General features: G+C 35.9%; 1 long non-coding RNA gene across 1 annotated transcript; it reads left to right on the top strand.

The window, feature by feature from the left end:
* The first annotated feature begins 9354 nt into the window (after positions 1-9354).
* LOC120110865 lies at positions 9355-12489 on the top strand. Its single transcript, XR_005511985.1, has 2 exons — positions 9355-9500; positions 9581-12489. It is a non-coding gene; the product is annotated as an uncharacterized LOC120110865 (long non-coding RNA).
* The last annotated feature ends 401 nt before the right edge of the window (positions 12490-12890 follow it).

Below are 12890 nucleotides of genomic sequence, written 5' to 3'. Positions count from 1 at the left end.
ACCAAAATTAAAAATCATATATCATATGGTTTGCTAGTTATGAATATTATACACTTGCAAATTAAGGAATCAATTTCACTTTAAAAAAAAATACATCATATGAAAATGATTGATTGAACAAAAAATAAAAAATAAGGAAATAGGCACTGAGAGAAGATTGAAAGAGAAGACATGGCCTACAATATAAGTAGAAAATTGTAAAACCAATATGGCGAGTTTGAAGAATGAGCAATTGATCAACTTGCAAGTAGATACTTCTTAAATATGATATGATTGCAAAAAATACCAAATAAATTATATTGATCATATCTCTAGATCAAATAGTTTTTATCAACCCCTTTCTCTACCCAACAAATTTATTGATTGACAATCATTTTACTAGTTAAGCACCTCTTTCAGTCATGTGATGAGGAACCAGAGGTTATATTCCTCTACATAATTGAAATAGCATAGTGATAAGTTGATAAAAGTTTTGAATGGAAACAATTATAGAATTACTGACCCAAACAAAATCAACATATTTGTATTAATAGAACTATTCAAAAACCAATTTTTATGCTAACAATTTTGAAAACTCAACCATTCCTACAGAAAGTGAATATCTATTTTGAACAAACTTTAATTCCAAATAAAAGAAAAGACATTTCATAAACTATATTTACAAGAAGAATATAGGGAAAATTAAAACATTTTAAAGATCACACTACTAAAACCAAGAGATACTGGGTTGGCCAAAAGAAGAGGAAGAAACTAGTGGAGGTGATGTACCACCATAAAGCTAGCATGAATGATGGACTCAAAGACTTGAACCATTCTATGCTTGAGCTCTAAAGGTTGTTCATTGGATTCATTCCTCTTTCTTCTGGATCTCAATTTTTTCTTTCCATGTTTAAGCTCTACTTTGTGTTTTGCTCTCTTGCTCTGATAAACACGGGCGAGAGAGTAACGGGCACACGTATAAGTACTGTTATGAGAGAGTCTGACATGTTACGTCCACCAAGAACACGTTAAAGTGTCTTGTCTGCTCTTGAAGGACATCACAAGCACAAAAGTAGCAAAAGGCATTTTTTATATATATACTAAGGCAAATGCCAATGCTGAAACATTCAATAAAATAAAAAAATAATAAATTTCAAAATGTACTAGTCAACTTTTTTTTTTTTTTTTTTGCTTTTTTTTTCTCATTCACATGCTCCTAAAGTGATTGGCCACATACGAAGCCATCCAATTCATGATCCTATTTGTCTTCCTAAAAATATGCTTGGCTTAAAAGATCATATCATCATTCATCATAGTCCAAATATTTCGAAGCAAAGAGTGGCTCCCTACTGCCACTGGAGGCACCCTGGATCTAGCCAATCATGGTGACCGAGTCGCCCTCCAGTATCATGAGCGATTAATATGGGTTGAAGGGCCGAAAAAGATGACAAACTGAACTCTTGCAGAATAGTTCTATGATAGCATTTAGGAGATATGATATTTTTGGAGGAAGATCAGTAACTAATAATTATGCGAACTTTGTAGTAATTTTATTATTTATTAGGAATCATTTTTAAATGATGAAAAGCGAGATAGCTCCACTATAGCAAATAAAGATTGAAGTTTTTAGTATTCACCAATGGCATCCTTCCCACCTCAGGATTTATATTACAGCCTAAATGCACATGGGACATGTCCATACCTTTTATGTAACCAGTATAGATCTGAAGGCATGAAATCTATATCTGAAGGTATAAATACCAAAACCTATAATTCTCGTTGCTTAACAAACTCATTCATGATCTTAAAAGCAACAACAGTAAAAAAAAAAAATGTATAGAGATTGCTATGAGGAACTCGGATATGCCATTCATCTGGTACACTTGAAAGCATATCCTGTGTACTCATGAATGATGTTACTGATAAGAAAGTGGAAAAGGTATCATACTTGCCATGAACTATTAGTATGTGGTTAAGCAAGTGAAGAGAATGACAAACATGACTCATGCATGGTAGTTCTATGATAGTATTTAAAGGGCTTTATATTTTTAAAGGGTTTCTGCTGATCAAGAATCATTTTAGCCAACAGTTATCAGGAATCAGCATCCTTGCCTCAAAGTGAGAAGTCTTAACTTCCAATCTAAATGGTGGAAAATAACCACAGTATTCTCATAAAAGGCCTAGAAGTTATTTTAAGGGATAGGAAGTGGTTAGCTCCACTAGCAAATGAAGATTGAAGTTTTTTCTATTCGCCAATAACATCAATCCCACCTCCAGATGCATCTTGTATGGCCTAAATATAGATGACATTGCTTGATGTTACCTACATATATATATATGTTAAGCCATCAAGCCTATATATTAAGATGGCATGGATAATATTCACAAGTAGCAAAAATAATGATTTTCCCAGCAAAATGGCCCATAATCTTCGGAAGAACGAACGAAAGAAAGAAAGATTTTGTTTGGAGGTGATAAACATTTTATTTTTGAGACAATTGCTAAACTTGGGGAAATGACTCTAGGGCAAGCTTCCATTCATAATACACGATCAAATTAAAATAAAGGAAATATGAATGACAGCATAAGGTCTACCACATATGAGATCTTAAATTATCATTCTTGCTTCTCAGGAATTTGTAGGTCTAGGCACTCTAAATAGAGACTTTAAGAAAATCCTTTACCTCTCTTTTTTTCAGAAAGAAAGAGTTGTTGGTGCTTAGATCCAAGCTATTATCCTCTTATGGCCAGGGAACCCTCTTCTCTCTCCATCTCCCCTCCCCCTTTCATCCCCCTCCTTTTTCTTCTCTTTTCCTCTCAATTTCAAACTGACATGTTTGGACACTATTTGTTTGGGCCAACAGTGTGTAAAGTTATTAGGCTGATCATGTTGGGCTGTTTGGGCCGACATAGTTTGTTGGATTCGCCTAACTCAGGCCTATGAGGTGTACTTAGGAAACAAGTCATTTTCATATATGCTTATGTGGCTCTTTCGTATGTATTGGGAGAAACTTAGACTCAACAATATGTCTAAACTTTTGGTAAAAGATGTAATGGTTGAAAACTCGATGTTGAATTATTTATATTGGAGATTCATATTGTTGATCATAATTTACATTGCTCATACTAAAATTGCTTAGAAATATATATTTCTTCCGGCGAATAATTTAGAATATGTAGATGGCACATATCATGATTTGATAGTTGCAAAACTATGATTCAGATGAATAGTGCGACTCATGGATCATTAAAATATTTTGTAATTGCAGCATGAGTTGATACCCTTTCCCACCGTTTTGCCCGATATAACAGCCCAAGTCTAGGGCTCATTTATAGAATTCGGGTTGTATCTTTCGTGCAAAAGAATGATTCATCTTTTTTTTGCGACATTAATCATTGGATCGCGCACTGGCTAACTATGTAGATGATGAAAGGAAGAGTTCAGAATGATTTGAGAGCTGTGCGAGGTATGATCCAACAGTCTATATTGTGAAGAAGAATAAATCATTCTTTCGTGCCCAGTGGTTGCCATCGGAAAAAAAGATAAATCATTCTTTTGCGTGAAAGATACAACCCGATCCCCATTAACCACCTACCCATGAATCCTGACTTCTCGAATCAGAGGCGATAATGTAACTATCAATTAGCAATGACTAGGGCTCGAGACGACGCATAAAGTCTCTTCCAGGCAAGGGCCAAAGGACGGATGTGGGCCAAAACCGAATGAAAGATGGTGCGAGGGAGCCCAGGGAATCTTAACTCTTGCAAGAAGCCTTTGGGTCACAAGTTCTAAACCTACGCTGGTTTAGAAGTCAAATGAGGCAAGTTTTACTTGTGGAATCCCAGACACTTACCAGGATGTAAGTTCTTGTAATTCTTGTGCCCTGTTTCATAGCCTTTCATGCTTACAATGACCAAGAGATTGATCATGTCTATTTGTGGTATCTATTTGCACTGAGCACATACTAATATGAATCTCGATCATCAATATTTTGATTAATATAAATCAACATCGAGAGATATTACTTAATAAACATTATGACACTATCTTACATTAATGACATATTTCGTAAAACATCAAAATTAATATCTAAAATAGTAATTAATATCAATATCATTATATCAACAATATGTTGATATTTTAAATTATTATTTTGAGTAAATTGCAAAATTTTTTTTAAGATTATAGATAAATTACACTTATACCCGATGGTTTGAAAAATCTTTACTTATCTATCTTAGATTTTTTTTATCAGCACGTTAACCCATAACTTAACAGAGTATTAGTCAAACTTTTAATCTTAAATAATATCCAGATGCTACGTCAAAAAAATTCAAAAATAGCTAAAATAATTTTAAGTGACAAGATCAAAAATGTAAGAAAATTCATGTATCCTTCTTCCTACTTAAGAGCAATTTTAATTTTTAATTTAAAATAAATAGTTTTATTAATATTATTAATTTAAATGGATGTAAGAGTAGATTTTATAAATTATTGGATGTAACTATAAAAAATATAATTTATTTTTAAAATTCTTTCATATCAAAGAAGGTAAAGTTTGAAAAATGTTGTGCACCTCCTAATGTTCCCCACCGCTGATGTCACCTTATTTTTGTTCTGAGTAAACGCTGATCCCACCTTTTAGACCAAAAGCCTTGCCAATGAGGGGGCCAAGTCCACATGATCCGTACGCTAAGCTATGATTTCCTGCCGAGACTCCGAATGACAATCATTCACCTGCAGGCCCCACACTTAACGCAAAAGGGGGGGATTCATGAAAACTATGAGCGGCCCGTGGCCCGGGGCCCGGGGCCCGGGGGGCCGTGCAAGCCGCGCCCGTGTCCCCCACGGTGGGCCAAAGTCTGCACACCGTAGAGCTGCCAAATCTGGTGGCTTTCTCGTTGTGCGGCTCGTCTTAATTTGCTCAATGTCCTCCCACAGGAAACGGTTCCATTACTGCAAAAAAAAAAAAAAAAAAAAAAAAGGAGTTAAATTATTCGTTAGGTGAGCCAATCAAACTAAGTTCTGAATATTTCTGAATATTATATTTAATAATAAGCACAATTTCTATAAAGTTAATTTTATTTTTGAAGCATCATATATATATATATATATATATATATATATATATACGGATTGAATTTTCACGATTTTTAAGACGATAGAATCTAAATACCGAGCTTATACATGGTGATCGGTAGAATATTAATTAAAATATAAATTTAATTTTATAATAAGAATATGATATGTTTGAATCTTTTATGATGCATGTTTTGTACCATAAGCTATCATGTTCATCATGTTTTCGTGTCGAACTTGCTGGCATGCTAAACACAGTAGATTGAGAGGTCGAAAATAGCTTTCTATTTTTGAAATAGATGATATGCCATACATCCGAATGTGTACGATTTTTCATGGTGAAAAGCATGCACTACAAAAAATCCTGATCCGATCATGATACATAGAACTTTGTATATGGCTACAGATTGGTACATGGCTCGGCTAAACTTCTCATTTAATTCATTATACACGGAAGTGTTGGTGCCGCACATGAAAAATTGAAATCCTCACCAACCTTTGTTAACTGAACCAACTTTTATAAGTCGGACAAATCCCTTAATTAGAAGGCTAGCTACTCCTTTTTACTTGTGTACATGGGCTAGGGATGGTGGTAGGATGGTCCATTACTGTGCAATAATTTTTGATTTGGGTGCAAAGTTGGACATGTCTATTATTTACATTGGTTATAGCTGTTCAATGTTTAGTTTGATCCAACAGAGAGGTCTAAGTTTGTTATCATTTTAAGAGATTAGGTAGTGTTAGCTAGCTTTACAAATGTATGTGCCACACATACAACATATCCATAAATATTATGCAGATCTATTAGTAAATGAAAAATTATATCCTGCACCATATAGACCCCTATTGTGCCAATCAGATTGTCTTATTTATCATACATTCATCTCGATGATTAGCCTAAGAAAATGAAATGACTTGATTAGCATTGTGCACGGCCATGTTGGTGCATGCAGTATAGTGCATAGTAAAAATGATGTGGGGCCCTAAAAAATGGTTTTAAATGCTCGTGAAGATCTATGTGAATCTAGAAACCGGCAAGTTAGCTATATTAAAAGGTACTAGAAGCTATAAATTATCATAAATATTTATTTAATCATGTTGGTACCATGTTAGAGCTACCCAATTATATTCTATGGTTGGTATATTATTCTCACTAGTGAACGCATAGGTTGAGCAATGTGAAATGTATGGAAATAAAAAAAAATTACATAGCACACCATCAAAATAGTTTTCCTTCGATTATAGGTGCCAGCTCCTCATGTTTCAAAGCTTTTTTTTTTCCTTTATTGCGGCAGGGAGTTTCCTTAGTTCAATTTAGGAGGGTTGAGAATACGTTATGGACAAACTTCAGTTCTGGAGTTCATTGCATGTAGATCTCTTTCTACCAAGAAAGATGGTCAACCAATCAACCACATACCAAACCTACTAAGTTTTGTTTATTCTCAAATATTTTGGTGAAAATGGTAATGATCAGCTAATGATGTTCCTTTGTTATATCTTAATCTTTTCTTGCATATATAAGGTGTTTCAGTTTTGCATAACCAAGTGATTGGTGGGTAGGATTAAGTTATTCCAATCAATAAGAAAACAAATTTAAGTAAACCAAATAAGGACTTGTGTTGGATTGGCACAACATAAACATAAATAAAAAATTTGGATGAAAAAAATATGAAAGATATAAAGTAAAAAAAAAATCTCGACAAATCAATCGAGCCACCAAGTTTGAGAATAAGGTGAGATCCCTAAATGTAGTGGCTAGTGAATCACTGATCAAAAAGCATATTTTTGAGAGATTCTTCATCGATCTAGTGGCCGGTGAATCACTGATCAAAGAGCGAGCAGCCGCCAGGTTTAATGATTTTGTTGGATCCTTGGATGTAGCAGCTTGTGAACCGCTTCTTCTTTTGTCTTCTAGTTGCGTTTGCTTATAGGATAGTGCCCACAGGGAGTTCCTATTACAGAAGGGGATGAAACTAGGAGGCTTTGCATACAGACTAGTAATATTGATGATAGGATGGTAGGATTGATGGTATGCCTGAGATGGCAGTCTTTCTCTTTGGCTTGCACTCGAGATTGCCTTTTTGTTTGAAATCGATATCTTCCTATTGCCTTTGAGAAAGGGAACGAAGGAATTCCGTCTATGGTTCAAGTTGAATGTGAATAACCGATTGAATCCAATCTTTGAAGACTTGAAGGAATACTCGAAATAAGTTCACCAAAGAAAAAAATTTGGAAAGAGACATCAAGCATTAATTCGGATGATATCACTGCTTGCCACTTAAGTTAAGAAATAAAGATTTCATGTCGAAGGTTGTCAATCTTTACACCCGAGTTCTAATTCTTTCCAATGCTCAAATTTCATGGGTATTTAACTTGATCTATCCAAGAATCCAAATTTTAACCCAGATGCAGAGATACAGATATAGGATAGGTATATGATATTATAATCCTCTAACTTTTTTTTTTAAGGACGGCATGAGTTGCCAAGAAGAACAGGGCGACACCACGCGCAGTGCTCCACCCATCACGTGCCTCGGCGAGGGGGCGGCTCCGTCCGTACTCCCAAATCCTCCCCCTTACCATGCCCTCCCACGTGATCCACCAAATCCTCACGCATCTTCTCAAACTGTCGTGCCACGTCATCCGTCTATTAAAGCGAAGCAAACCGGGCCCCACCAACACTGGCTAGATTACAAAATCTATTGTTGGGCAGTTAGAGTGGTATCATAATGAGGTGTTTGAATCCATCACGCGCAGTCAATTTCAAGCCATCCACGGCTCTATCGGCGAGAGGATGACGCATACCCAAGCTGGAGGCTGATGGAATTAATGCCTACTGTTTTAACGCTTTGAGCGATTAACATAAAATTTAAGGTTTGTTTGGTTGGATATGCTGGTAATCTGAGAATTCTCAGAAATTATTTTTATAAAAAAATTGGTTACAGAAAAAAAAATCATATTTAGTTGGTATAAAAATTATTCTAAAAAATAATATTTTTAAAAAATATAATATTTAGTTGGAAGTAATCGTATATCCAAATATTGCCAGATTTCTAATAATTATCTCAACTAATAATTCAAGACTTTTTTTTTATTCAATCTAGACTATTTATGGCCCACGTACATGAAGATTGTTAATATGAGCCATTGATAGAGATTTACCAAAAATAGTTATCTTGCATTATATTTTGATTTAGGATTGTTGTGGGATTGACAATATGAAAAAGGTATTTATAGATTTTAATCAAAAAGTGAGGATATTTTCGTCAAGCAATGACAATTTTAAATTACCACTATTCGATAATTTGGTATGGAAAAAAAATATCGCCCTCTAATGGTATTTGTTTTATCTTCTTTTTTAATAAAATAAACATGGGATCCACCATTTATTTTACTATCTCTCACATCTTTTTTTTTATATATACCAAATATGATAATCTAACGTGGGATTTATTTTTCTATAACAGATTATTTTCAACCAAACAAGCCCTTAAAATAAGTTTTATACATGTCAAATAGCTTATAAGAAGCATACATAGATAAAAAATAATTATTACAATCAAATTTGTTCGTGCAAAGCAAAATTATTTCAAGAAAAAACTTATTATAAATTTTTTATGCAATAAAGTGTTTACATACAAAAATATATTCAGGCTCGAGTTATTTTAAAAATTTTATCTAAATAATAATAGGAATAATTTTTAAGTAGCTATTTCAGTATCATAACTATTCTTTTTTCACTTTTTTTTATTCAAAAATTTGAAGGGTTATCAGTACCAAACAATATTTTTCATATCTTCATAAGTGCCCCAATGCAATGAAAATCAAATTTTTATATGCCATTGGGGGTAAAATGGTTATTAAAGACTAAAAAAAGAATACTTACCTCTCATTGGCATATTAAACCTAGTTTAATACTCTTGCCAAGTAAGCATTTGGATATACAAAGTAGTACATATTAATATTGTAAGATAAAAGTGTTTATATTTAAACCTCATAGTGGTGTTTTGTAAGATTATAGGACTCAAAAAATGAAATTTTAAGGCACCAAACACTATTTGCAAATTGATCATGTATCTAGGCATCGACTTCCTTCACTACAACAAATATGAGCTTTGCCGACTTTTTTATCCCGACGCTAGGGAAAAGCGTCGGAAAAGTTTGGCTCAGATCCAGCCTTTGCCGACGCTTTTTTGTAGCGTCGGTAAAGGTTTACATACAACGACGGGCATGGTGGGAAAAGATTAAAATACGACGACGCATAAAAGCGTCGTTAGAAAACCGTTCGCCCAGCCGGTGCTTCCCCGCTCCCGTCTTCCTCCTTCCGTTCGCCCAGCCCCCTCTAAAATTCGGTCGATGCCCTACTTGTGCGCGCGCCGACTTCCCACCTCCATCGCGAGCCGGTGCTTCCCCGCTGCCGTCTTCCTCCTTCTCCTCTGAGGTAAGCCTCCTCCTCCTCCTCCTCCTCCTGCTGCTGCTCGTCCTCCTCCTCCTCCTCCTCCTCCTCCTGCTGCTGAGCAGATCAAATGATTGCGACCAAGAGATCGTTGCAATGGATGCTGGGAAGGGCGATTGGGGCGAGGAGCATGTGCGCCCTTCCCCACAAATCCGCCCCCTCCTCTTCCGAGGAACTGATGAGAATGGAACACCAGTATAGCGCTCATAAGTAAGCTATGTTGTTGTACCCCACACCACTCCCCTTCTTAGATCTCAAATTCTTGCGGCCTTGATCTAATGCTTTCCTCACTTAGATCCTCTGTTATTTATGTAGATTTATTATATTTGGTTTTGTTGGATGTCGATGCTACCAGGTCTCTGACTCGGTCGATCTTGGTTTTGTTGGGAAGGAAGAAATGTTTGTCAATGTTTCTGTGTTTTGTTTATGGGTTTATCTATGGTTTTGACAAGTCTGGTTGGTGCATGATGATATGCTGATTGAAATTGGAGGGTTGCCATGGCTTTTAAGAGTTAGTGATGCTGATTTTCAGCTGATGCTAATTTTTGATACGATGAGAATTGGTGCTATTCTTTCTTTGTTGTTTGGCTTTTTGCTCAGTAAACTTGGAATTTTTGGGCTTGGTTTGATCTGCTGCTGTAGTTTGTGGTAGTCGTATAAACCGGTGATGAATCAAGGCTTTGCTCTTGTATACAGCAGTACTAATGTTGGAGCTTCTAATACACTTGATACCTGTTTAGAAGCAACAAAATACTTAGTTGGCTTTTTTCTGATCAACTTCATGCTCTGATATGTTGGCTGTCTCTATAGTGGTCGTCTTCTGCATGTGCGCTTTTAATAGTCCACGCTGCATTGCAAGTTCTAACTTTGTCTCATGAAAAACCATGAAATTAGGTTTACATATAAGGACATTGAAACATGTGTAACTATATATTGAAGAGATTGTAGGAGTCTGTTGATGATAGTGCTGATTCTGCTGAAGAACATTTCCACATTTGATACGCTTGTGAGGAGACAGAGACTTGGATGGATGTTGAAGGGTTAGGGTAGTGGATTCATGGACTTTATATAACGTACATGGAAGTTGTGGAAAGGAATAGAGATGGCATTTTGTTGGATCTAAGCATTATCTTATATGTCTTTGTTGGTTCTAGAGGAAATATATGGCGATGAGGCTGGGCTGGGCTTGGAGCATGGCTTTTTTTTACCCCTGGTTACCTAATTAGTCAAAAGTTGCTTCCTTAGTTATCAAGACAAATGAGATGACTTGGTTGGGGTCCCCAAGCCCCAAGGAGACGATGAACCAAAGCTGACGAGAGGGATCCCTTCAAATTGTGGGAACTGTAGTTGTCTCTGCCAGTTGGATCACTAGTCCGGCAACAACTGTGCATTTCAAAGCTTCAACTGCAAATGAAAAGGTTTGCTTCGGAAATTACAAAAAAAAACCCAGAGAGAGAGAGAGAGAGAGATAGAGAGAGAGGGGCTTTTGTGGGGTGGGGGGTACCTGCAGTCTGAGCTTATTCGCATGGAAGATTTTAAGATACAGATGCAATGCTTGATGAATCAGAAGTCATGGGAACAAGGAATTAAATTAACATCGACGGACATGCATCGCACGTTCTATACACCACAAGAATAAGTACTTCATATTTATTCATGTCGTAGCATGATTTTGCTAAGCCAGCAAGCTACAATTTGTACTTATTTTCTAATCTATCTCGAATTAGTTTACGGAAACATAGATCATCACATTATAATTCCCAAATCCTATTCATAAATTATTTCAATATTATTTCAGGTTCTTTTTGTTGGAAATTTTATTCATGATGCACAGAAGGATCAGCTGCAGAGTAGTTACTCTAATAAAACAACATGTGTGAGTAACTTTCCTCTAAAAGAAAAAAAGAAGAAGATGACTCACTTTGATAGCATCATTCCTCAAGTCTTGGATATGTTCTATTGCTACTTTCAAGGTCAACATTATTTCAATCATATACTTTTGTTATTGTTGCTTAGCATCTACTTTATTTTATGGTTCTGTGAAGTTTACATTGGAGAAGAGGACGGTCACTCTTATGTGGATCTTTTCGAACTAAGATGTTGTGCACGCTAGATGACTTCTTTCCTTGTTTCTTTCACTCTTTAAACATTAAGGGTTCTGCTTCACTACAACTGCACTTGCTCTCAGTTCAGGCTAGTTAGCTTTCAAGGCATTTTGTATTTTGAGCTACAAGTTTATCATGGTTCCAATTGAAGGCTTAATTTTAAAGGGTAGCCATTGGTTGGTCCTTAAATCATGTGTCTTCTTTAAAGTGCGCAACACAAGTTTGTTTCATGTTTGACTGTTTATATATATGAGCTCAGGGGAGATCATGCACCTGGATATCTGATATCTGGTCATTACGCTATTGATTAACTTCAAATCAATTTTTCCTGCAGGTACTAGGGCCTAACATCTTTTGTTGGTTATGCCCTGTATCAAAGTTCAAAGGCTCTGGTCTCCGATTTCCCACTGCATTTGACCTTCCAATATCTACAACACTAACTTGACGTATCAGGTGGCAAAGATAAGAGTAATTTGTCTATAGAAGATGGAAACCATGTAAATTTTTGTGGTTGAGCCTCGCTTGGGAGTGGCACTTACAATCGTGAAGTGCTTGCCCTACGTTTTTGGTCTGACACGAGGGCTTCAAGTTACTTCTGTGGGCTGCTTATAAACTACAGGAAGGGTAAGCAGATGGAGTGCATCATAATTATTATATTGCTATATTGTATTTGAAGAATAGTTGGAAGAAGGAACAAAAATTGTACCTTATGCATCATGCAGGTTATATACTAGTATTAACTTTAAAATATAGCCCCCATATCGTAGATTGTGTACTTAGGAATTTGAGATGTATATTTTTAGAATGTTTTTGAAGTACAATGTAATCAAATATTATAATATGAATGTAATCAAAGTTCTTGTTTGTGACGTGTATTTTATTATATATGTGATTTAGTGTATTTGTTTTGTTAGAATATAATGTGTACAGGGTATTAAAAATTACTTTTATAATTTTTTTTTTTAAAAAAATCATTTGCCGACGCTTTTAGCGTCGGCAAAAGCGACCGGCACAACACGGAAAAACTGGCACGCCTTTGAAGTTTGCCGACGCTTAAAAGCGTCGGCACAACACTGGGTAACTAGCACGCCTTTGAAGTTTGCCGACGCTTAAAAGCGTCGGCACAACACTGGAAAACTGGCACGCCTTTGAAGCTTGCCGACGCTTAAAAGCGTCGGCATATGCCACCTTATTTAACGACGCTTAAAAGCGTCGGCATATGCCACCTTAGCCGACGCTTAAAAGCGTCGGCATAGACCGCCGACGCTTT

This window comes from Phoenix dactylifera, chromosome 5, assembly GCF_009389715.1.
Source record: "Phoenix dactylifera cultivar Barhee BC4 chromosome 5, palm_55x_up_171113_PBpolish2nd_filt_p, whole genome shotgun sequence".
Taxonomy (NCBI): Eukaryota; Viridiplantae; Streptophyta; class Magnoliopsida; order Arecales; family Arecaceae; genus Phoenix; species Phoenix dactylifera.
The sequence above is the reverse complement of the archived record's forward strand: the minus strand, read 5'-3'. Positions and strand labels throughout refer to the sequence as shown.